The sequence below is a fragment of the Castor canadensis genome, chromosome 2 (genome assembly GCF_047511655.1).
Source record: "Castor canadensis chromosome 2, mCasCan1.hap1v2, whole genome shotgun sequence".
NCBI lineage: Eukaryota > Metazoa > Chordata > Mammalia > Rodentia > Castoridae > Castor > Castor canadensis.
Window position 1 is genome coordinate 188,340,149 of NC_133387.1, and position 24,106 is coordinate 188,364,254.

Below are 24,106 nucleotides of genomic sequence, written 5' to 3' on the forward strand. Positions count from 1 at the left end.
TTGGACAATTTTGTTCCATGCATGATTTTTTTTAAGTTGCTGATGGATATTCCTCACTTTGTTCATCTTCTGCTGATAGATACTGAGCTATAGGAGTTTTTAAGATATTCTGGAACAAGTCCTCAGACAGATATGTGTATTGTCGATATCTTCCCTCAGTTTTGTGGTTTGTGTCTTCGTTTTCTCAACAGTATCTTTTGCATATGCTGGCCTCCAACTTGAGATCCTCCTGCCTCAGCCTCCCAAGAACTGGGATTATAGGTGTGTACCACCATGCCCAGCTCAGCAGTGTCTTTTGAAAAGTGTTACTTAGTATCAATAAAACTCAGTTTTTCAATTTACAAAAAGGTTTTGGGGAATCAAAAGGTTAAACCCCAAAGAAAACTGGAAGTTATACTGTATTCCACAAACAATAGTTTTTCAAAGAATTTATAATGATGCAAGAGCTGATTTTTCTTACTACTCAAGAGGACATTAAAAGTCTTTTCTGGGTTTAAGAGAAGACATTTGGGACTTGGGAGTAAAAAATCTAGGAAGGAAAAGGGAGCCCTGTCCTCGATCTAAGGTGTGTGATGAACACCTTGGTCAGTGTTTGGGAAATCCAGAGCACTGAGGAAGAGACCCGGTTTCTCAGAAAAAGCTCAGTGAAGCAGAAAACCTTGTAGAAAAGGCCCACAGAGGATAGGGAACAGGGTCAGGGACACAGGTGGTGAGGCTTGGGGAAGTCCTCGGGAAGAACTGATGCTCTCAGGATGGATGGAGAAAGCAGACGAGAGTTCTCAGATGCACCTTGGGGAAAGAAATGCCCAGAAAATGTGGGCTGACTCACAGAAGTCTGGATTTGGGACAAAGATGACTTACAGTGGTCGTGCCTAGAGTCCAAAGGCCTCTAGGCCTTTGTGAAAGCAGGGACCTGTACAGTGAGGCCTAGAACCTGAGGATGAGGTCAAAATGCAGTGAGGTTCAAGCAGTGAAGGCCAGAGTGGAGAACAGACAACCATGAACGAGTTCTCCTTTTCTCCAGAGCCCCCTAGAACTTAAATGACCCCCACAGAAAGATGAAAAAAGAGGGGAAAAAACCTAAACTGGTTCTCACCCCAAAGAGACTGCTAATCCAGAAGGATCAGTTTTATCTGAAATTGGAAAGATTGTTTGCTGCCACCAAAAGGACACAAGAGACTGAGAAATAAATTAAATAATAGAGAAGTAAAGTGTCCTATCTGTATCCCTGATTTTTATGGCAATGAAATGACCAAGTTCTAATTAGGCTCATTAAAGTAGGGATCACTTCTATCTGGTTCCCTAACTTATATTCAGGGTATGGTGTCAGGCACATAGTAGAGAGCCAAGAAATATTTTGAGTGAATAAAATAAAAGGACCCAACTACGAGGAGTGAGGTTTGTGTGACCTTAAATTCCCCAGTTTTCTGGCTCTGGTTCTTCCTTTGTTGTACAGTAAACTTAAAGACAAAATGGACATATATTTAGAACATAGCAGCAATGGAAATAGACATTTTTAATTTTCCCTTTGTTTACCAATTGGTAAGCAATCATTTCCTTAAATCTGCTTTTATAAATGAGAGCTTATTGTATTTACTAAATTTATCTCTGGATGCCATATCTTATAAAAATTATTACTTCTGCATGATTCAATATTCTTGGCTCTTTGCACATTTTATTACAGCCACTGCTGTGTTCTCTAGAGCCTTAAAGATGTTTTAAAAATACACTTAAAGCAAAGAACAATATTCATTTGGCTTATTTTTGCTTTTTCATATGCTGTACATAGCATTCCCATGTCTCCATTTCAACAAGAGCAACAAAAAGATGGCTCTCTTAAAAGTTTAAGGACAATGGCAGACAGGGAAAAAAACCCATCTCCACTTAAAGGATGCTGAGGTACTTTAGGGAAGAGAGCTGTGTTTGGAATCAGGAGACTGGCTTTGGAATCAGACTTCATTTAATATCCAGACTCCACAACTTTCCAGCTATGGGAACTTGGCTTGTTGTGTAAGGTCTCCAAGCTTCTGGTGAATCACCCTACAATGACCGTTCATTAAATGAGATATGAGCCTAGTACAGAACCCAGCACATATTAAGCCCATAAGTCACTTGAGCTCTTTTATCTGTACCTTTATCTTTATTTTATTCACTGACATTCCAAAACTGGGACAAACAGGGACATAGTCTTGAAGAGAGTGATATCTGACTATGGTCAGGGGGAGTTTATTAAGTATTTACTTGTGCCAAGTGTTAGGTTTTTTAGGAATCAAAGTCCCTGATGCAGGCACCTCTTTAAACACTTATGAAAATATCAGAAAGGAGACAATAGTCAGGGAGCGCTATTTCATGGATAGCAACTTAAACAGACCTTAGGGTTTGGAAAAGAAGTTTAGCTTACCCCTGAGGAATGAAACCCAAAATGCGCAGAAACTGAAAACCTTGGGTCGGGCTACACTTACTTTTCCTTTTGCAACTGCTGTTTGAAATTCATTAATGACATGATATATGGGGGTAACAGAGAGAGTCGAAAAACAGTGGGTGCTGACTTTCCTCCCAGATCTAGTGACAGTCTGTGGACTTGCAAAATTATTTTGAAAGTACACCCAAATCTAGGCCAGATCTTAGAGGATGAAAGTTACCCAGGGACTCTTCAGACAAACAATTTGAGGACATTAATTCAAGAAAGTTGAGTTTGAACCTATTCAGAAAACATTCCTTATTTGATCCTCCTTAAACCGAAGTTATTTAAATATAATTCAGCCAAAGTGAAGCAGCTGTCCCAGAAATCAGAAAAAGCCTACTTGTTTCTTGTCAGCTTAGTTGCTCTTCTGTTAAAGAAATCAACTGGAGGGTAAGGACATAGTGCTCTGGGCCCACGTGGGGACTTTACGCAGGGCAGCTGTAGCAGTGGTTCCCAGATGGCACTTTGTTGCAGAGAGGGAAGGCTTTGAACTCACTAATAAAACAAAGGATTGGAATCCAGGGAGGGGGCAGTGCTGACTTCTTTCCAGAGATGTGACCCAGGTCCCAGGTTGTGGCATGCCATTAAAATGGTGCTTCTGAAATAGCCCTGGAAGCTCCAATGATTTGGACAAGGAAGGTGACCTTTAAAAATAATGACATGAATATACCAATTAGATTCCCTTCTTCTGCACAATTACTGCTGCTAAATGCCTAGCAGATCCAAGTTACCCGCTTAAGAGAAACTGGTCCTACAGCAGGTAGGCGGTGGTTTAAGGGAGGAGTGTGCACCCTTAGGTGAGCTGGAAGATTGAAAGTGATCGGGAAAATGTCAGAAGCTAAGAAACAGGAAAGGGAAATGGCGTTATTACCTAGCAAAGGGTATTATGGTTGTTACTGGAAACAGGAAAGGACAGCTTCATGGAAAAAAGCGTGAGCAATAACCTGGCCAAAGAGAGCTTTCTCAGTCCTACAGACACCCCTGGAATATGCCTCCCCCCATTATTTTTACCTTTACCCTCAAATCTGCTATATAGATTTTGTTGGAGGTTCTGTCTTTTTCAGATGTTATTCCACTTGACTTGAGAAATATTTCATGTGTTTAAGCAGCTCTTAGCACAATCTGGGGTGACACTCATGACAAGAGGATTCTTTTTTCCTCTCCGGGTTTTTTGGTTTGTTTGTTTGTTTTTGTCTTTGTTTTTTTTTTTTTTTTTTTGTGGTACTGGGGATTGAACTCAAGGCCTTCTATTAAGCACTCTTCCACTTGAGCCAACCCCTCATGGTGTTTTTGTGTTTTAGTTTGTTTCTGAAATTGGGTCTCACAATTTTTCCAGGGCTCACCTCCAGCTGCAATCCTCCTACCAAGTAACTGGGACTACAGGTGTATGCCACCTGCATTGTTTTTTGAGATAGAGTCGTACTGGCTTTGCCTGGGCTGACCTCAAACCGTGATCCTCTTATCTGTGCCTCCCGAGTAGCTGGGATTACTGGCATGCACCATCACTGCTGGTGATAATATGACTCTTAAAGTACATTTTATCCACTATTTATCCACCAAACTGTACATTTTCATTTCTTCATTCATTCCAAAAGTGGTTCTGGGCACATGTTAGGTGCAGGTGCTGTTCTAGATTCTGAGATGTGGTGGAGAATAAGAGTGCCCTTGACTTCAGGAGCTGACATTTTAGAGAGAGAGAACATCAAAATATAAGGAAGCAGACGTATAAAACAGAATTTTATGAAGGAAACAAGAAGCTGAAATACAGATTAAGGGGAGGTAGAATGTCTGAGTCTGGAGACTCTAGAGAGAGGTCCTTAAAGCCTATGAAATAGCGTGAGATAGTTCTGCATTCTGGAAAGCAAGCCAGTAATATTTACCCAAAATGAATATGTAAATGTCTGAAATGCAGAGTCTCAATCCTAGGCATTTTTGCCAGTGATATTCTTGCTTAGGCAAGGAAATGCATTCTAGAATGTTCCTAATGTCAATATTTGTGATAGGAAGGAGTTAGAGAGGACATCACTAGGCTGAATGATTGCTGTGGATTACTGTGGAACATGAATAAGCAATGGGTAGGATGCCCAGGAATGTGGATAACTCTGAAAATTGTTATGCTGAGTAAAATTGTTATGTTTAGACTCAGTGAACAACTCTTTTCATACACACATCATGACATCCTCAACAAACATAAACGAGAGCCAGGAAATGTCCTCCATTGCCTCATGTGCTGGGGTGGTTGGCAACTGATAGGCTTTTGGGAAGTGATTGGATCCTGAGGGCTCTGTCTTAATCAGTGGATTGAACCCCCTAAAACCATGAGCTAAAATGAATCTTTCCTCCCCGAAGTTGTTGATATCAGGTGTTTTGTCACAGGGATGAGAAAAGTAACTAATGTATGCTCTATAAGGAGAGGAGAGGAGTGGGGAAAGAAGGAGAAATAGTGTTTAATGGGATGAACCGAGTCTTGAGGAGTCCAGTCATGACAACATGCTATAAACTCAATGGGACAAATGCCTTAGCTCTGCATCTGAGATGAAAACAAAATGGAGCTAAGGATGAGATGGAACTAGGCACATTAAGAACGACAGGAAGGATACAAACTGGGAAAGTCCTCACGGTAGGCTAAGAGTGAACGATGGCCAGTGTGATTGTCCCTTCAGCAGCAACAGTGTAAAGGGACACAGGATGAAAGTAGAGACACAGGTAGGAGCTTGCCGACGCAATGCCTGAGTAGGAGTTTAGACATATTCAAAGTGCAATGGGAAGCCACTAACATGTTTTTAGCAAAGGGTGGCAGGAGGGCTGGAGGGAGCACAGTAAAACTAGAGATGTCATTGAGAAGGTACTTGCAGAAGCCCATGTGACAATGTTGGTAGCCTGCAGCTGGGGCTGCACACTTGGAGTGAAGTGTCTGAACATACTCACACACAAACACATCCACACAAAATATACCCATGCACAAACACACACTGACAAACACAGTCACCTACGAACATACCCTCCCACAGACACACCCACACTTTTGCACTAGGCAGATAAAAGATGGCACCTTTTATAATCCCACAGTAGTGACTTTTCTGTAATGAATTCAATCCTGCAGTTTTCTCTGTCTAGCTTCTGTTGGAAAAACACAAAAGCCCAGCATGCTGTGGACTTCCCCCCAGCCCTTCTCCTAAGGGCTCTGCAGCTTATGTGCTCCCAAGTGTTTGCCTTCTAGTCTGATTTTTCTCAGCCATGGACAATTCACACAGTCCTCCTTAATTCTGTCCATGCTCACAGTGCTTAAGAGCTGGACTCTGGAGCTCATGGACTGACTTTTAATCACAGATCTGCCATTTACTCATTGTGTGAGTTTGGGCAAGCTCCTTGATATCTCTGCGTGTCAAGTTTCCTTATCTGTAGAATATGCATAATGATAATACCTAGTTCAAAATTCCTTACACATAAAGTACTTAGAATAGCTCCTGGCACCAGTACATGTTCTATTAGTGTTTGCTCTCATTATTACTATTCACAGGGGAAGCCCCTTACTTCCCTCACTAGTTCGTTCAGCGAAATCCAGTGCTGGATTCTCTTCCAGCAGAAGCCTTTCTGATAAGCATCATCCAAGGATCCTGTTGCATCCCCAACCCCCACCCTGCACTGCATGCTCTCTTTGAACAACGAAGTGGCTAGAACATGAGGTAATGTTTTTCATAAACTCTAAATTACCTGCATCGTCCAGTGCTTTCCAAGGAAACAAAAAGTCCTCATTATAAACACGGTTGAGAATTCTCAGACGTTTCCAGTGTTATAAGGAATGTGTCATCTGCTACTTCTTTTATGAGTATATTTTTATACTTCTTATAAAGGGTCAAGAAGAGCAGGCTTGATACTAATATAGAGCTATTGGTTCAGTGATGTGGCTTCTGGTTACACATGCTTAACATGGTGTGACAAAGGACCCTGCTTCTGGTTCCTGGATAGGACAGTCCTCATTGCCTTTCTTTATCCTTCTCCCATCTTCCTTCCAAACTCCTGCTTCCTAGCATGACTCCCTGGTTTTTAAAAAGGAAATCACATTAATGCTTTCACAGCAGGTTTGAAAGACCAGTGGAATTGACCTTGGGCCTCTCTGTTATTTGCATTTTAAAAGAAGAGCTTTAATCTGAATGGAATTATCGTTTGTTGATTTGGGAGTGCGAAAATGTATTTTTGTCAAATGGTCTGTGGACTAGAACTAGACTAAAGACTTTAAGTGCCCTTGTCCATTTCAGCCAGTGTCTCTCTCCTGGTGTCTGCACACCCAGCCTGCATGGTGTCATTGTGGTTCTGCTCACTTCCTTATATTCTCTCATCCACCTCCTTCTCTAGCCAATGCTGTAGCAACCTAATTACTACAGGTACGACCTGTTAGCATCTCACCTTAGTTACATCCATTCCTCTCACTTTCTACCCAGGCCTTCTCTTTTTCAGAACCCACCTAACTCTCACACTGTGTAGACCCGATGTGGAGGTGCAGTAATACACAGGGGGACTGAAACCACCCACGGGTAAAGGTTCTATTCTTCTGTCTTTCCCATGGGTGATTCTGAGGCACATGGCACCCAGTGTCCCAGAGTCCTGTTGGGATCAAGACTTCATTGCCCACAAAGTGACCAACTACAGAATTCACCATGCATCAGCTTATGTGTTTATCTCTCCCTAGTTCCATGGGGGCACTTATCAAAATACACTACGTGCTTTCTGGGGGAGGGAAGTAGAACTCAGGCTACAACAATCAGTAATATGCCTTTACGTAGCCATTTAGTTTTGTTCTGTTCATGGGAAGATCAACACATTATAGATTATGATTTATAAAACAGAAATCTGACAGAGAATTTGTGAACAATTAAGATAAATTTGATTGTTTGATATTTAATACAACTAAAATTTATTGTAGTTTATCTAGTGCCAGGTGAATAGCTAGGCTTTGGGGAAATAATGGTGAATGATCTCTCCCTGAGACTGTAGTCTGATGCGTGTGACTCTACCCTGTAAGAGAATACAGGGGTCCACCCTGGAAATGAAATGAAAGTAGATTGCAGGGTTAAGAGAGTAGATGCTTGAGGCAGGCTGCCTGAATTCATGTTCTGCTCCATTACTTCCTAGCTGGGTAAATTATTTTATTTCATTGAGACTCAGTTTTCTTTGTGAAATACAAAAACCTTCTTAGAGTTATTGTGAGGGCTAAATGGAAAGATGTATTTAATGGTCTTATTATGTCACCAGACATGTAGCAGATGTGCAGCCTCTTCTAGCTCTGCAGTAAGGTGATTTCTGCATGACGTTTTAGTGCTATGAAGGTGTTGGCTTTAAATGAGGGGAGATGGAAAGGAAGGAGCATGAAGGGGTGCTATACCTCTGCCCAATCTGGGTCTAGTTTTAATATTAGGAACACAGAATAAAGAATTCAACTAAGAAAAAAGATAACCATAACTAATTATTTGAACAATTGTTAAATTTCTGGCCATTTTCTTATTCAAACAATTTATGTTATATTCTGTGTTCCTAAAGTATTACATTATGTTTACACATTTAGATGAATTCTGTGGGATGACAAATGTGTTCTTAAGTGTTGGATATAATTTTAACTAAAAAAATTGACATTTCCATACATTTTGTACCATACTAACTAGTTTTGTTTTAATCAACGCCTCCTTCTCTCTCATTATCTTAGTCTGTCAAAATTTCCTTATATCTTCCATTTAAAATGTGTGTCTGATTCTAGGATGTCTCTGGTAAATTATCTTATAGCCATTTTGCTAACAATAGTTAACGAGAAAGGAGGGGGCTTCTAAGTTGAAGGATGAAGAAATATGGACGGGTAATGGAAGAGAGATTATGAGTGGATTCAAGTGGTAGAGCTGATAGTGGATAACACAACTTCTCATTGAGAAGAAAGAGCAGAGAAGCCATCTTTGACATGCCCAGCCTTCCTTCTGCAGTCCTGTACACCTGCACCTGTCACCAGGTACTTGAACTTCTCCCTTCCATGCTGAGCCTGTAGGTCATCTCTGAAAGAAGGCTTTGCATTTCAACAGCAAGACTGGAAGGCAAACAATTTTCCTTTGCTTTTGGCCTCTCCTATTTCTGTACTTCCATCAAGCTTACTACTTTTCCCAGACAATTATAAAGATATTTTTGGCTGGGAGGGCATTCCCAGCACCCTGCCAGATGAATAGATAAAGGGTGTGCCAGAAAAATGGTTAGGTACTTGGGGTTGGCCTGAGTGGCATCTGGTAGTGTTCTTCTGGATTCCAGGGAACTTTGAGCTTCATGGAGCACTCTTCCTGTCTAAAGTCTCTGATTGGCTTTTAAAGACTCCAGTGAAATGAACCAGAGAATCAACATGAACAGATGATTTTCCTTCGGATAAATGGTTTGTTGTATCCTTTGTAGGTGTACAAGGATTTATTAACTCATACTTTTATCAAGTAGTAATATGTGAGTAAATGTTTTAATAAGGTCAGTAATTCCTTTACAGTATATTGTGTTTAATAGCCTTTAAAGGTGAAATAAAATTATCAGCTCTTAGTTACTCTCCTTCCAATTTTCTGCAAGACTTAAGAAGGGGTTTTCGAGAAGCTGATGCCTCCCTCACCACTCCACCTCCTTTGTGACTCCCTGTCCCTGGTTTCTGCTACTTTCGAAACAACACACACTTCAGTATTTTAGAGCTAGTGATATGGGGTAGGAAAGATTAAATTTAGAATCTTGTCTTAACCACCTAAGAAGCTTGGAAGAGTTCCTTAATCTGGCCATGCTCATTTCTGAATGAGACCACAATTCTATCTCATACGGCTCTTTCTCCTCAGAAAGATAATTAATGCATGTATAGTGCTTTAAAAAGTGACTGGCGGGCTTAGAAAGACAAAAGCCACATGTTTTCTCTAATATGTGGGAGATAGACACCATACAAATACAAGCAATATTCTGAAAAACAAGTCATGATAAAGGGAGGTCACTAACGGGAGAGGTAGGGTAAAAGAAGGAAATTAAGAAGGTGAATGTGGTTGAGGTACTTTCTATACAAGAATGAATATAGAATTTTTAAATCTGTTGGAAATTACCACAAGAAGGGGACAAAGGGAGAAAGGTGAAAAACAAAGGGAATGAACCAATTCAGATTATAATACATATATATGGAAATGTCACAATGAAACTCCCTATAGAGCTATCTTAAACAAAAATGCCTCTTTACAAAACAGAGAACAGGAAGGTAAAACAGGTCCTGTCTGGGGGTTGGTACCAGTAAGAAAAAGGAGGCTATAAGGAAAGGTGTAGGAGGGTGAATGTAGTAGAAATATTCTGTAATCATGTATGAAAATGGAAAAATGAGACCTGTTGAAACTATTCCAGGAATGAGGGAATGGGAGATGAAGAATGATGGAGTGTGTAAATTCAACCATGATGTATTGTAAGAACTTTTGAAAATGTCACAATGTACACCCAGTACAACAACAATATGATAATAAAAAAAGATTTAAAAGCCAAAGTAATTTGCAGGGAATACAAGCCAAATAAATATTAGCTATATTGTGAGACAAATTATCTCATATCTTAGTGGCTTAAAACAACAAACATTTATTATCTCATGGTGTCTGTGGGTTAGGAATCTGGGTACAGTTAATTTTATGTCTGTGCCTCAAAGTCTTTGATGAGATTATAGTCAAGGTGTTGACTGGGCTATGGACTCACTTGAAGGTTTCACTGAGGATGGGTCTGCTTTGAAGCTCATTTGTGTGACTGTTGGTAAGACTCAGTTCCATGCCAGCTGCTGGCCTATGGGCGTCTTTTCTTCCTGGCTGTTGGTTGGAGGTCTTTCCAAGTTTCTGGACATGGGGTCTCTCTGTGGTGAAGTTCCAACATGGCAGCTGGCCTCCATTAGAATGAGAAAGCAAGCAGGCAAGAGACAGACAGCAAGATAGAGGACAAGGTCTTCTTGTAACTAATCTCAGGGGAGATGAGACATTCCATCACTTTTCTGTAATCTGTTCCTTAGAGTAAATTATATTTAAGGGGAAAAGGGTCATACAAAGGTGCAAACACCAGGAAGTGGTGTTCATCGGGGACCATTTTAGAAGCTTCCTCCCACAACTATAGTTATTAATAGTACAAAGGTAACTTGACACAGTATCACTTCTTATCCAGCCTCTTCTGGAAATCTTTGTACCTTTTGATTCACCATATGAAGTTCACATTCCTTACATAGCATATGAGATTTATAGCCCAGGTCCCTTTTATTTTTTAGGTTTTTTTTTTTTCCCTGCTACTCTCCACTGATACCTTTAATCTCCTCCACCCACACTTTCCACATTGCCCAAACACATTCACTTTTAAGAGCTCCTGAGTAGTTCCTCTGGGATTCACAATGACATTACAGGAGATTTATGTCATTAGAAGAAGTGATGGTGCCTGTTTCATTCCTAATTTTTAGAACCTCAAAACACAAATTAATTGCATATTTTCCCTTTCAAAACTGAACAAGAGAACATTTAAGTATGTAGCCTTTGAACCTGTGAGAAATAAATGAAGGCCAGGATATGTTGGCGTATCTGTGTTTCTGTGTTTCTGTGTTTCCTCTCTTTTTAGTTCACTCGTCCTCATCCTGCAAAGCCACACTTGGATCATGCTGTTTTAGGTGAGCACATCTTTATGCCCCAATACACATCCACTCGCGCACACACACACACACACACACACACACACACACACGCACACACGCACACACCCCATCTCTTCTCCCATAGCATTCTGGATGTGCTCCTCTTAGACCACTTATCTTTTGTCACAGATGTTGGGCATAGAAAGTGTTCCTCAGGATTCTGGGATTCCACACAGCAATGAGAATGGGGACAGGAGTGAGCTTACTTTCTGAAATGGGTGGACTGTTCTGGTTTTATTTCCTGCCCTGCACATAATCCCCATCTATGGAGACCTGGTCTCTCCAGACACCCCTATCTATCCTCAGGATGGATCCTTGTCCTAAAGGCAACACATATCAGTATACCTGGTGCCAGGCATATTTTATGAGGTAATGTATGCAAGTTCATGATTAAGCGAGTGGTGGAACTGGGATCCGAACCCTAACACTACGGTCCTTGCTTCTATTCTCTGCATTCCCCAGCTATAAATGTTGGTGAGGGACTCTTTTAGGACCTTTTGCAGTCATCCCTTTGGGTTCTGACAGACAGCTACTTCAAAAGCATGAAGAAAACATGGAATTTTTCCTGCTTCAAAATTGTTTGAAAACCAATACTGTCAAAAATGTGTCCCCAAGGAGCATTTACTCGCAATTCTTACCATTTCTGTCAATCATTCACAGAGCTCTCTCTCTCTCCCTACATCTTTCTTGCAAGAAGATATTTGGTTGTGACAAGTCACTGGTTTTTTTGATTTCACAAGGGCTCTAGTACCATGAGTTTACCATAGTACATTACATATTTGCCTTTTAGAAGCAGATTTTGGCGTTCTGTATGTTGAATTCTTCCTCTAATTGTATGAATTAGGCAGTAGAAAATGGAAATACCCCCCCACCCCTTTTTTTTTCCTTCCTCTATAGTAGCCTGCTTTCCTGAGGCATGGTACCTCTCCAGGGCTGAATGATCTTGGTAAAACTACTTATCAAGGCATTGTGATTCAGCATCATCCATAGGCATAAGCCCCTGCAGATGGATCGGTCTAGGCCCATCCCAATGGCAACAGTTATAGAGTTAGATGCAGGCACAAGACTTAAGCTAGGCCAAACAGAATGGCCATGGATTGATGTATAGCAGTTGGGAAAAAGAAATTCTGCCATTGGAGAAGCCTTCCTTTCTGTCTCATGGGAAGAACTGGGGTGTAGAACTCAGCAGACAAGGAACCAGTCCCAAGGACTGGGAAGAGGGATAAAGACTTGTGTGAACGCTTGAATCCCTTGGTGCCTGAGGCAATTCCTGGGTATAGACACTAAACAGACTATCTTTATCTCTCATATTGGTTAGAACTGAGTTTCAATAACTAGACCAATATGATAATTTATATAGAGGTAGGAATGGCTAGCCAGACCACAAGGGTTGCCACACAGAATACAGAATTCCTAGTTCAATTTCAGATGAACAATGAATAACTTTTAGTATAATACTTTTTAGTACCATATTTTAGGGTAGATATATCTCAACCATTACATGGAACACACTTACACTAAAAATTATTCATCGTTTGCCTGACATTTAAATGTAATTAGGCCTCCAGCACTTTTTTGATTATAAGATAGGTAGCCCCCGTGGATGCCTGTAATACTGTGTGGAGGACTCTGAGGTCAAGTTATCCTCAGACAGAGAGTACGTGTATTGATTAATCATGTCTGCGGTGAGTGTGGAAACAGAACAAGGTAATGTGGATCCCACGCATAAACCATTCCTGGTTCATCATGAGTGCTCAGAAATGTTTTTTCTTCTGTAGCCTTAGGCAATGCAATTTGAATAATAATGCAAATAATGGTACTCTCCATTTATTGACTCCCTTTAACTCTGAGACTTACACATGTTGTCGAATTTAATCTTCATAACCGTATTTTATTGGTTGCTTTATACAACTGAGACACAGAGGAGTTAAATTCTCACAGATAATAAATGACAAAACTAGAATTCAAACCCATGTCTGTCTGACACCAAAGCTCATCCTTGTTCCAATTCATCCTTCTATATGAGGCAAATATTGTCCTGACAGCTATCTGCTGAAGTCATCTTAAAATGCTATTCTACAAATTGCTATAAAAACACTTATAAACTCAGTTCTTGGCCCAAAATGGTAAACTGTCCTTTCACGACAAAGAGCAGCAATTCAGCAACAAATTGGAGCCTCATGTGAGACAGTGTTTTGGCAAACAGATTTCAACAGTTGACACCAAAGGAGTGCCAATTGTAAAAACTGATTTTAGGCTATGAATGACCACATAAAACCCTCATGATGGCAAGGTGGGGGAGAGGATCTGTTTAGTGTGAAGTAGGGGGGCCTGGATGAGCCCTTCGTGGAGTTTAGAGTTGGCAGTCTTATTCCCAATTATTTCATGAGCTGATATGAACAAGGACATTTGTATTTTGATAGAAGACAGAGTGCTGTGGGTTAAAAGTGTCCCCAAAGTTCATGTGCTGGAAACTTGAGCTTCATTGTCTTGGGTGGTGGGGCCTAATGGGAAGTTATGGTTTCTCTCTTGTCCCTCTCCCCCACTCAATCTCTTCCTCTCCTCTTCTCTATTCTCCTCTCCTCCCCTTTCTCCTCCTCCTTTTTCTTCTTCTTTTCTCTCTTTCTCTTTCTCTCTCTTTTGCTTTCTGCTATGGAATGATTCATCAAGAAGGCCCTCATCAGATGCTGGCTGAACTTCCCAGCCTCTAAAACTATGAGCTAATAAATTTCTGCTCATTATAAATTATACAGTATCAGGTATTTTGCTAGAGCAACATAAAAATGGACTAAGACATGGAGGAGGTTGGCATGAATGTATGTGTAAGTTTTTTGACTTTTCATGTGTTTGGTGTTTAATGTTTTCAAAGCTAGGGTACAAAACAGGAAGAGGTAGACATGCAGATGATGCAGAGGTTGGGAATAGAATGACCTCTTTGTCCCACCCTATTCCTTAACAGCAAAAGATAAGAAAGAGGCCAAAGGAAAATCATGTGATTTTAGCGTGATTACTGCTTCAGACCCAGTGAGAGAGGGGAGGCATGGAGCCACAGGAGGCCACATTTGCCACTTTGACATGCTGCCAGCACCTGTGAGATGCCTTGAGGCCTGGAGACTTGAAGATCATTTTAAAGCAGCATGCTTGGTCTAAATATCTTCATTTTTTCAGAAGTCTAATCAGCCCTCACAAGTTCATGACTTTCTCAAGCTACTTCCTAAGCAGCGACCACTGGACTGAGCATCAAGTGGTAGGAGGCTGACAGAGAGCCTGGTGAGCATGTGACTCTGGCGATTCTTGGACATGTTTGGAGGACCTCTCAGAAGGATTTAAGGCCCCATGTGAACAGGGATCTTATACTATTAAGACTAATAGGATATCTTTTGTACCTATAGACAAGTAAGGCCTGGTAACCCAGTTTATAAGCATGGAGAATAACTAAAGAGGAAGATAGCATAAGTAGGAGGAATTTTGAAAGAAAAATGGAGACTTAGATAACCTCAACAGAGATAAGGGAGTCTCAATGCTAGACAAAGGTAATTCTCATCCAAAAAAAGGAAAGAAAAATCTAAGAAAAAACCTAAGGAAAAAAATAAACTTTTTTTTCTTACCTGATCTCAAGAATCACTGTCATCCTCCTCGTGTCTGTTTTGAGATCCATGGCCTGGTCTCTCCTCCCTGTGACAGCTGGAGCTTTCTTGTCAGATATCAGCAATCCCTGTCTCATGTCCCTTTCCCTTTGCCCCTTCTCAAAGGATCACTGCCACCTTCAGGGTGTTCTATTTTATGACGTATGAGTGCATCCTGAGATCAGAAGACACCATTAACATTTCTCCAACCTTGCAGGTTGTCCCTGGGGGACTTTTACTGTATTTCTATGAACCTTACAAATGGAATGAATATTTCATTGTGCTTGTTACACAACAGTCCTTCATCTACATTATCAAGCTGTAATTTTCTCACATGGTCTGCATCCCCAAATATGGCGTAGCCCTGGCACCGGCAGAGACTTGTATCCTTTCAGACTTCTCAGCTAGGCACAAAAGGCATTTCTGTGAAAGAAAATAAAAAAGGAGAAACTTAAATCGGTCAATAACCCAGTACATGCAGAGCAGAATTAGGTTTTTGCAAGCTTTAAAGGAGTATTGGCATTTACAGCAGTGGGAGAAAATTAAGGGGCAGGTCATTTCTCATGGTTTAGGACTGGTCATGAGCAAAAAAAAATCAGCTTCCTTGGGATTCCTCCAGAAAATATCTGTCCTAGCTCAAAATGACCCACTGGCTTGCTGCCACTGACAGAATCAAGTTCAAACCCGCAGTCTGATATTTCAAGTCCTTTGGGCCTTGCTTCCTTCATCTCCTTTTTATGCCCTTCATAGTAAATAAGCCAATCTGATCAGTGTTCCCTAAGCCTTCTTGTTCCTGAGACATTTCTACACGTTTCTTCCATCATGATGGGCAGTTTCTGTTCTTCATCAATGACCATGCTTTTTTACTGGGCCTTGGATGTCCACAGCAGGAACCCACTGCCCTCCTAGAAACATCTGTAGTATGTCTCTCAATTTCTCCAGTGGACCTGAACCATGTTCTGTGGTTATTTCTGTGCCACCTTGTCTCCCCCAATGCACTATAATATCCTTAAGCATAGGACCCTCACCCAAGTCTTCTCTTTGGCACCCCTCTCCAACCCATAATGCCTGAAGGCAGTGCTAGCACATCACAGACTACAATGAATGTTTATTGAATGAAAAATCAGAATGCTCCTGAAGACCTGGGGGGTAGCAGTGATCCAATCCCTTTAGTCTCTGGAAAGATCAGGTCTGGGCTTCTTGTTGGTACCACATGTGATCCTCTTTGCCTAGGACATACTTGGTAGGAGGTTATAGTGTGTGAGCCCTAACTTGTGTGCTGCAGGGAAAGGGGGCATCAAGCTGGGCAGTATACTGGGTCTATTTCATAGGGTTCTGTCCTAGAGAGATGGGTAGAAGCAACAGATAATCCACAGCCATAGTCCTGGCTTTGCAACTCTACTCTGTATCTCTGGCCTCTGGCCTCCCTTCCTTAAGGATTCACAGCCAGACCTGTTGATTTCCTCTCCTCCCAGGCTATCAGCTCCTTTGGGTTCAGACCAACTCATGGCAGCAGTGGTAAAAGACAGCACTGCCTGAGGAGGGGCCTCCTGTCTGGGTTCTGGCTCCTCTTTGCTGCTGGTCTAGCCTAGGCTTTGGCTAATGTTGTCTCTAGAATCTCAACTCTGTTCTCTCAGTGATCTGTTAATAAAGGGAGAGTCTTGAGCCTATGTTCTCCACCTGCTTCAAGTACTTTCTCTGCCCCAAGCCTATTGGAAACCCCAGCCCCCCTAAGTGATTCATGATTCTCTGTTCTCAATCTCAACCCTACAGCCCTTGTTTGGGCCCTCATTATCCCCTACCTAGACTACAGAATACACAGGTTAGATTAATTAGAATACACAGGTATGTGCTCTGTATTATGATACGTAGCTCTGGTAGGCTAACTCTTAAAACCCCATCTAGATTAGGTTCTTCTGAAATTTTGTCCTCCGTATTAGCATTCAAACTCATAAACATTTCCCTCAACGTCCCTCACTATCATGTTATAATCATGACCATATAGTTCACACATTGCAAATGGAAAGAAGATAAAAACTCCAACTCTGTGTTTTTTCTATGCCCAATCACAAAAGGAGTGTATAAAATATTCTAAGATAAAAGAGCATGCAGGATGACAGTGGGAGGCAAATATCATAGATAAAGACATTCAGGATGTTAGAGATCAGCACAGACATCCTGAAAGACTTTATCCAAGGGACTGGAGAAAGAAGGACCAGTGTAGTGGGTAGGCTTGAGATGTTCTCTGCACAGCTTCTCCTTATATATAAGCCAAATCACTTCCATTCCATAGTTTAAACTAACTCTTCCACAAATGGCCACTTTGCTTACAAGGAAAGTCACATGAAGGGATGTGACCTTTCTAATATACGCATCATTATCTTTATTCTCCTCCTCCTCCTCCTTCTTCTTTTTCTTCTCTGAAGCTGGTTTCAAAGAAAATGAGCTATCGAACACTTCAGAGTCATCACTGTAGCCTACAAAGGATACTGGGTCAAATGCATACTAAATTCACAACTGCTTAATCCAGCCCTCGTCTTCCTTTACTGAACTCCCCATCCATCTAAGACTTTCATGATACTGGTATAATACAGGAAATGGTAATAAAACACTTATCTCATATTTATCACTACAGACAACAACATGGTTTTTTTGACCCAACTCAAGAAGGTTGGGAAGTCCCCATCAGAGGCTTCTTTATAGCACCTTTCTCCCACTGGTCCCTCTCATTCCAACTGACTTCTTCACCATCAGTTTGGTGCTGGAGATGAAGTTAAATTAGTATTTAATGGGTTCTAAACTGCTCCACTGTGGATTGGACCATGGTGCTCAGTCTTGATTTAAACAGTAAATTGGATCTCCATTTGCCAGTGCGGTGATTTGTGCTTTGGCAGCCTTCTCGGATCTATAAGTAAACTAGTAGATTGCCCTGACACAGTAATCGGCTTACTGTCTAGAGTCATCATACATTTTTCTTATACATTGAATTAATATGGAGAAACAGAATGGTTGATGGTTTCATTTGTTGTACCATTAATGAAACATAAAACAGATGTATGAAACACTGTCTTTGTAATAGAGACTGCACGGCAAATTATTTATCTACAGAAATCATGTCCTGTACGTAAGGCAGGAGCAAAATGTAGTTTTTCTCTTGACAGTACTAGGTCAAAGTATATTAAAAAACCCATTAAGCATAAAGTCTCCTGCGGCAGTTAAATATAAAACACAATTTGTTCTCTCAGTTTAGCACAGCATTAAAATCTTATCAAATCAACAGTACTTTGGACCCACTTGTGTGTGAATTTCACTTTCTTTCTTTCTTTCTGGTCACTTCCCAGGTAATTCACTCAAAGAAGAGAGAATGAGAGAAGCACATGCTCTTATAGTCTCCCCATGGAGACCATACTGGCAACGAAGTGTCTGTAGGAGAAGATAAAGTCAGCCAGAGAAACTTGGCAGCTGACTCTGGTACTAAGGGAATTGTGTCCATCACCTCGATTTTCATTCTTTAATATGCAAAGGAAAACATGGCACGCTAAACTCAAGAGGGACTATAAAACAACCTTTTAGAGAAAGGCTTGGCAGTGCCACAAGGCAGGAGTTGTAACTTGTGATGCTTTTCTTGACTTGGAGGTTAGGAAACCTGGAGAGATCAAGTGCTCAGGTGAAGTTATGTTCTTGGACTCTGATACTCATTACCAGCTCCTTTCTAAGGAGGGGAAGGTACAGGAGAGGCGGGAAAGAAGGCCAAAATGGCTCAGGAATCTCAAGATGTTCTGCAAACCATAACTTTCTGGAAGCCTTCCTAAGGTATCCTTAGTGGCCATGCCAGGCGTTATTGTACTTTCTGAGTGAACAGGGTATTTCCCAGGCACTATACCAAACTTAGCTATGCTGTCTTTTCCTTGGGTTCCAGGGGACTTGCCCTGAAATTGTGTCTCTCCACGGTCTGGTCTCAGGCATGGTGATTCCTAACAACTTTGACAGATATCTACATAATCATAACTCACAGATGACAGCCTCAGCCTCTAGTGGTCCAATGTGACCACCCCTCAATCCATTTGGCGGCTGTCCTTACTTAGTATACTGCTAAGCAAGTGTACCAAGGATTGCTCTTATGCTCTGTGCTCTCCTAGCACCCGTGCATATATTAGGTGTTGAAGTTAGGCTACTCTTTCATCATTTGCATATGTTTTTTAAAATGTTTCCCTTAGTAGTCTGGGTGGTTGAAAACAGGCTTCCAAAGTATGTGTTCTTCATTTAGCACCTTTCATGGAAACTGGCATAGAACAGGCACCTAAGAAATCAGCACTAAATGAATGGATTAATTAGTGGTTATGTTTTGGGAATGGGCTCTTTTCCATACATACATAAAACATGAGATTGTATGGCTCCTCTCTTACATTAGCCTCAGAACTAGTCTGGTTCCTGGGATCTTAAATCTCGAACTTTGCTTTAAGGGAAGGGCTCTAAATGCCCATCAGAGCACCCAGGGACTGTGGTTCATGAGCCTCAAGGAACATTCCCTCTGGAAATATTTATGAAACTTTCCATCCACCACACTGATGACAATCTCAAAAATTTCATGCTGGTGCATTATTTGGGTTTTAAACAGTTTGACTTGGAGAGTGAAATCCATGCCTGCATTCATTAAAAAAAAAAAAAAAACTATTGAGTGTCTATTACATGTTGGGCAGTGGGCCCTGGAAAGACCAAGTCCCCAAGCAGTAAGCAGATGTGTACATGGGATGCAGAGGAGATGTAGCAACAAATCATTATGAAATAACATGACACAGGCCCAACTAGAGCAGAACATGACACATGGTCCAGGCAGCCTAAAAGAAGTGTGCGGAATTATAGAAAGGCTTACTCAGTGGGGGATTGGGGAAACAAATGGATGATTAATGCACTTTGGCTATGTTTTTAAGAAAGAAGAAGGAGGAAAAAAGGAGGAAGGGAGACAGGGAGGGAGGGAGGGAGGAAGGAAGGAAGGAAGGGAGGGAGGGAGGGAGGGAGGGAAGGAAGAAAAAGGAAGGGAAATGAAGGGAAGGAGGGAGTGTTAGTTGTTATTAGGAATGAAGTCTCCTTTCTGTTAGGGTCCACCATGCTTGTCTGGTATCATTATCTTCCCTTTATGATTACTTCCATTGTTAAGTAATTACACGTGAGTGCCCACAACAGCTGGTAAATAATTTCTTTTTACCAATTGTCCAAGCCCATGTTTTCTCTATCAGCGATAATTAATGATCCAGGCAATGGCGCTAGCAGTGCACCACAGTGAAGCTCTTTACTTACTGCCTGGAATTTTCTCCACCCAAGAGTGCAAGGAAAGCCAGCTGAGGAAATGACAGAGAAGTGGTATCATCGTGGAGCAGAACATCGCGAAGGCAGATGCCCGTGTGTCCAACTTCAGCTTCCTCTCACTAGCCTTGAAGTTGTTAGGCACTCCCAGAGCATCAGAGGCTATAATCAAACTTCTTATTTGTTCTGGCAATTTATAGACATATAACAATGTTTATTAGCTCCCTTAAGAAGAAAAAAAATGAGCTGGTACTAGTGGCTCACAGCTGTAACCCTAGCTACTTGGGAGGCTGAGATCGGAAGGATCGAGGTTCAGGGCCTGCCTGGGAAAGTTTGTGAGACCCCACATCTCCAAAATAACCAGAGAAAAATGGGCTGGAGTGTGGCCTGCTTTGCAAAATGGAAATATCACAAGGAAACTCCCTGTATAGCTACCTTTATCTCAATCAAGCAAAAAATGTTATTTTTTTTTCTTTTTTCCTTTACAAAATCAGAGAATAGGAGGGCAGATCAGGCCCTGCAAGGGTGGGGGCGGGGAACCAGCGGGGCGGGGGTAGCAGGAAAGGGTGTGGGAGGGTGAATATGGTGCAAATACTGTGTACACATGTATGCAAATGTAAAAATAATACCTTTTGAAACTATTCCAGGAATGGGGGGAGGGGGGATAAAGAAGAGTGAAGGGGTGAATCCAATATTTTATATTTGATATATTGTAAGAACTTTTGTAAATGCCACAATGTACCCCCACCCAGCAAAACAATAAATAAAAGAAGAAAAAAATGACTATGTGAATTTTGAAATCTTTACTTCTGCAAAGACCCAAGCCCTCACCAAATGTCCCACACTGCTTAAAAAAACAGGGTTTAGGAGTGCAGCAAGTCATAGCTGTCCCAAAAGGGACAAAACAACATGCAGTGAAAGAGATTTTTTTTTCTTTTTTTATTATTTTATTATTCGTATGTGCATACAAAGCTTGGGTCATTTCTCCCCCCTGCCCCCACCCCCTCCCTTACCACCCACTCCGCCCCCTCCCTCTCCCTCCCACCCCCTCAATACCCAGCAGAAACTATTTTGCCCTTATTTCTAATTTTGTTGAAGAGAGAGTATAAGCAATAATAGGAAGGAACAAGGGTTTTTGCTGGTTGAGATAAGGATAGCTATACAGGGCATTGACTCACATTGATTTCCTGTGCGTGGGTGTTACCTTCTAGGTTAATTCTTTTTGATCTAACCTTTTCTCTAGTTCTGGTCCCCTTTTCCTATTGGCCTCAGTTGCTTTTAAGGTATCTGCTTTAGTTTCTGAAAGAGATGTTTTTATTTCAGTCGGTTTCTCTTTGGGCTGGACTTGAGTGCATGCGTTGCCTTGCAGGGCTGGTTCAAAGACACTCTGGGCAGGAACTCCTTGAGGAAGCAGGGCTAGCAGAGTTGGCAGCTTTCAACAGAGGGCCCTGCTCTCATTACTAGAAGTCACTTAGTGCTGAACAAATGGGAAGACAGAGGTTGCTTGGAATCATTACTCCACAAGAGAAAGATATGCTGTATACCAACCATGAAAGAGGGTCTGAAATCACCCTGGTAGCTCAGTCCACCAGGTGAGCAGGGAGAGCTTCCCATGAGCAGAATAAAGGCTGAGACGTTCCCCAGGCAGCTGGGAGGTTTTATTTGCTTCAACTTTGTGTCTGCACAAGTACAAGGAGCCTCCTGTCAGCGATCACCCTTTCTGAAAGTGCTTCTCCACAATCTTTTCTTTCTGTTTCTTGACCTGTGATGTTGGAGGAGGATACTCTTCCCCTCTCCACTGATCTGACAGTTTAGACGCTGCCTATGAAGGCCAGGAGCCTCCCAGAGAGCAAATCCTCCTGTGAAGAGATGTCTGATGGTTCTAAACTTCAGCCCAGCCGCCAGCCCCTGCCCCCTTCCCTGCCCTCCCCCAGCTGAGGAAAATCGATCCCCTTCCTTTTATAGGAGCCAGGCCGTTTGTGTTTAATGGGGTCCCTAGAGTTTGTGGGAGGAGGAGCTAACTTTTATTTCCCCTGTGCTTGGAGTTCACCAGGCATGGCTAATGGGAGACGGCTGTGAGAGGAGGCCTCCCTCCAGAAGCTGCTCTCCTTTCCCCCCAAAATTCTGGAAAAGTAGAAGACTCAGGGCATGTGGGGAGGGTGCCTGACTTTGATAACCAGTTTGGAGACCTGTCAAGCTGGACTGAAATGAAGATCCCACTCCTTCCCCTAAGGATAAAAATCAATCTTCTTCTTCCTCCTTCCTCTTTTCTTCCTTCCTTTCTCCCTTCCATGTGGTATTGGGATTTGAACTCAAGGCCTTGCACTTGCTAGACAGACTCTTTACCATTTGAGCCATGCTGGCAGCCCTATTTGCTTTAGATGTCTTTCCAAAGTGTCTCATATTTTTGCCCACCCAGACCTGGACTGAAACCCTTCTGTTTATAACTCCCATGTAGCTGAGATGACAGGCACAAACTCAGCTTATTTGTTGAGATGGGATCTCAATAACTTTTTTGCTTGGGATGGTCTAGAACTGTGAATCTCTTGATCTCTGCTTCCTGAATAGCTGGTATTATAGGCCTCAGCCACCGTATCTGACCCATTTAATTTTTTTTCCTAACTTGTATTAATTGTACATTTTAATGGGACTCAGTGTGATAGTTCCATACATGCATACACTCACCAAGTCCAACCTCCATTTATCCATCTCCTCCACTCCTTCCTAATCTGTAATTCTTCTGCCCATGGTGGAAAGGTCCAATCTCTGACTTAGCAGTCCTTATTTGCATTGGATCTTCAAGTGGGCTGGGTCCTGACCTCTCCTGGAGGAGAACTCATGGGAGGCAGGTGGTGGTGATGAATGGGACTGGAGAGGCTGGCAGAGAGAACCTCCTCTGCCAAGCTAAGGAATCAAACTTTATTCTATTGAGGATAAGAGCCATTGAAGATTATTTAGCTAGGGAAGGACATAGTCAGATTGGTGTTTTAGATGGAAGGTGTGGCAGGTGAGTGAGGGTGAATAAGGGTGGGGAAGCAGGAGCAAGAGGGCAGACAAGGAAACCAGTTAGGAACCTCTATCAATAGTTCAGAGCAGACAGATCTCCAGGGCTCAGATTTGTCTTACGGGCCTGTTGGATTCTTCCACTTCAGTTTCTTGCAAGGAAATGAAACCATATTTTATCTCAGAATTATGCTCCTCCTGAAGTCCATATCTTGGTGAATAATGTCCACCCACCCTAGTCAGAAACACTAGGGTTGTCTGTGACCTTCTCCATTTCCTTCCTTCTCTGTCCTCTAATGCTACAACCATGCACTTTATTTGCTAAATGGTTCTACTATTTTCTTATTCACTTCCTTCCTAAAATTATTACTCTAGTTTGTATCTCCATCTTCTTTCCCTGGACTTTTGCAATAGCTTTCCAAACTGGAAAGTAGTGGTCTGCTCTTTCAAAAAGGACAAAGGACAAAGAAATTAGAAATGCTCACCATCAGTTGCTGGTACAAGATCTTGAGTAGCAAGCCATACCTAAAATCCCCAGGCTATGCTACATACCTGTCTTAGTCCATTTGAGCTGCAATAACAAAGTATCTTAGACTGGGCATTTTATAAACAACAGAAATTTATTGCTCACAGTCCTGGAGGCTGGGAAGCACAAGATCAAGTTACCAGAAGATTTAGTGTTTGGAGAAAGTACATGCTATACTTCCTAGATGGCATCTTCTTGCTGGGTCCTTTTGCCTTGCATGGCAGAAGACAGATAAGAGAGAGACAGGCTACCTCAAGCCTCTCTTATAGGGGCAGTAATTACACTCACGAGAGCTCTGCACTCTTGACCTAATCATCTCCCAACGTATGAATTTTGGAGAAACACAAACATTCAAATGATAGCACTACATTGCCAGCCCTATCATAGTATTTTAAACATTTTCTCAGCACTATCTAGTGATATAGCTGTCTTTCTCTCTAGGTCAAGGGGAGGCAAACTATGGCCCATAGACCAAATCTGGTCTGCCACGTGTT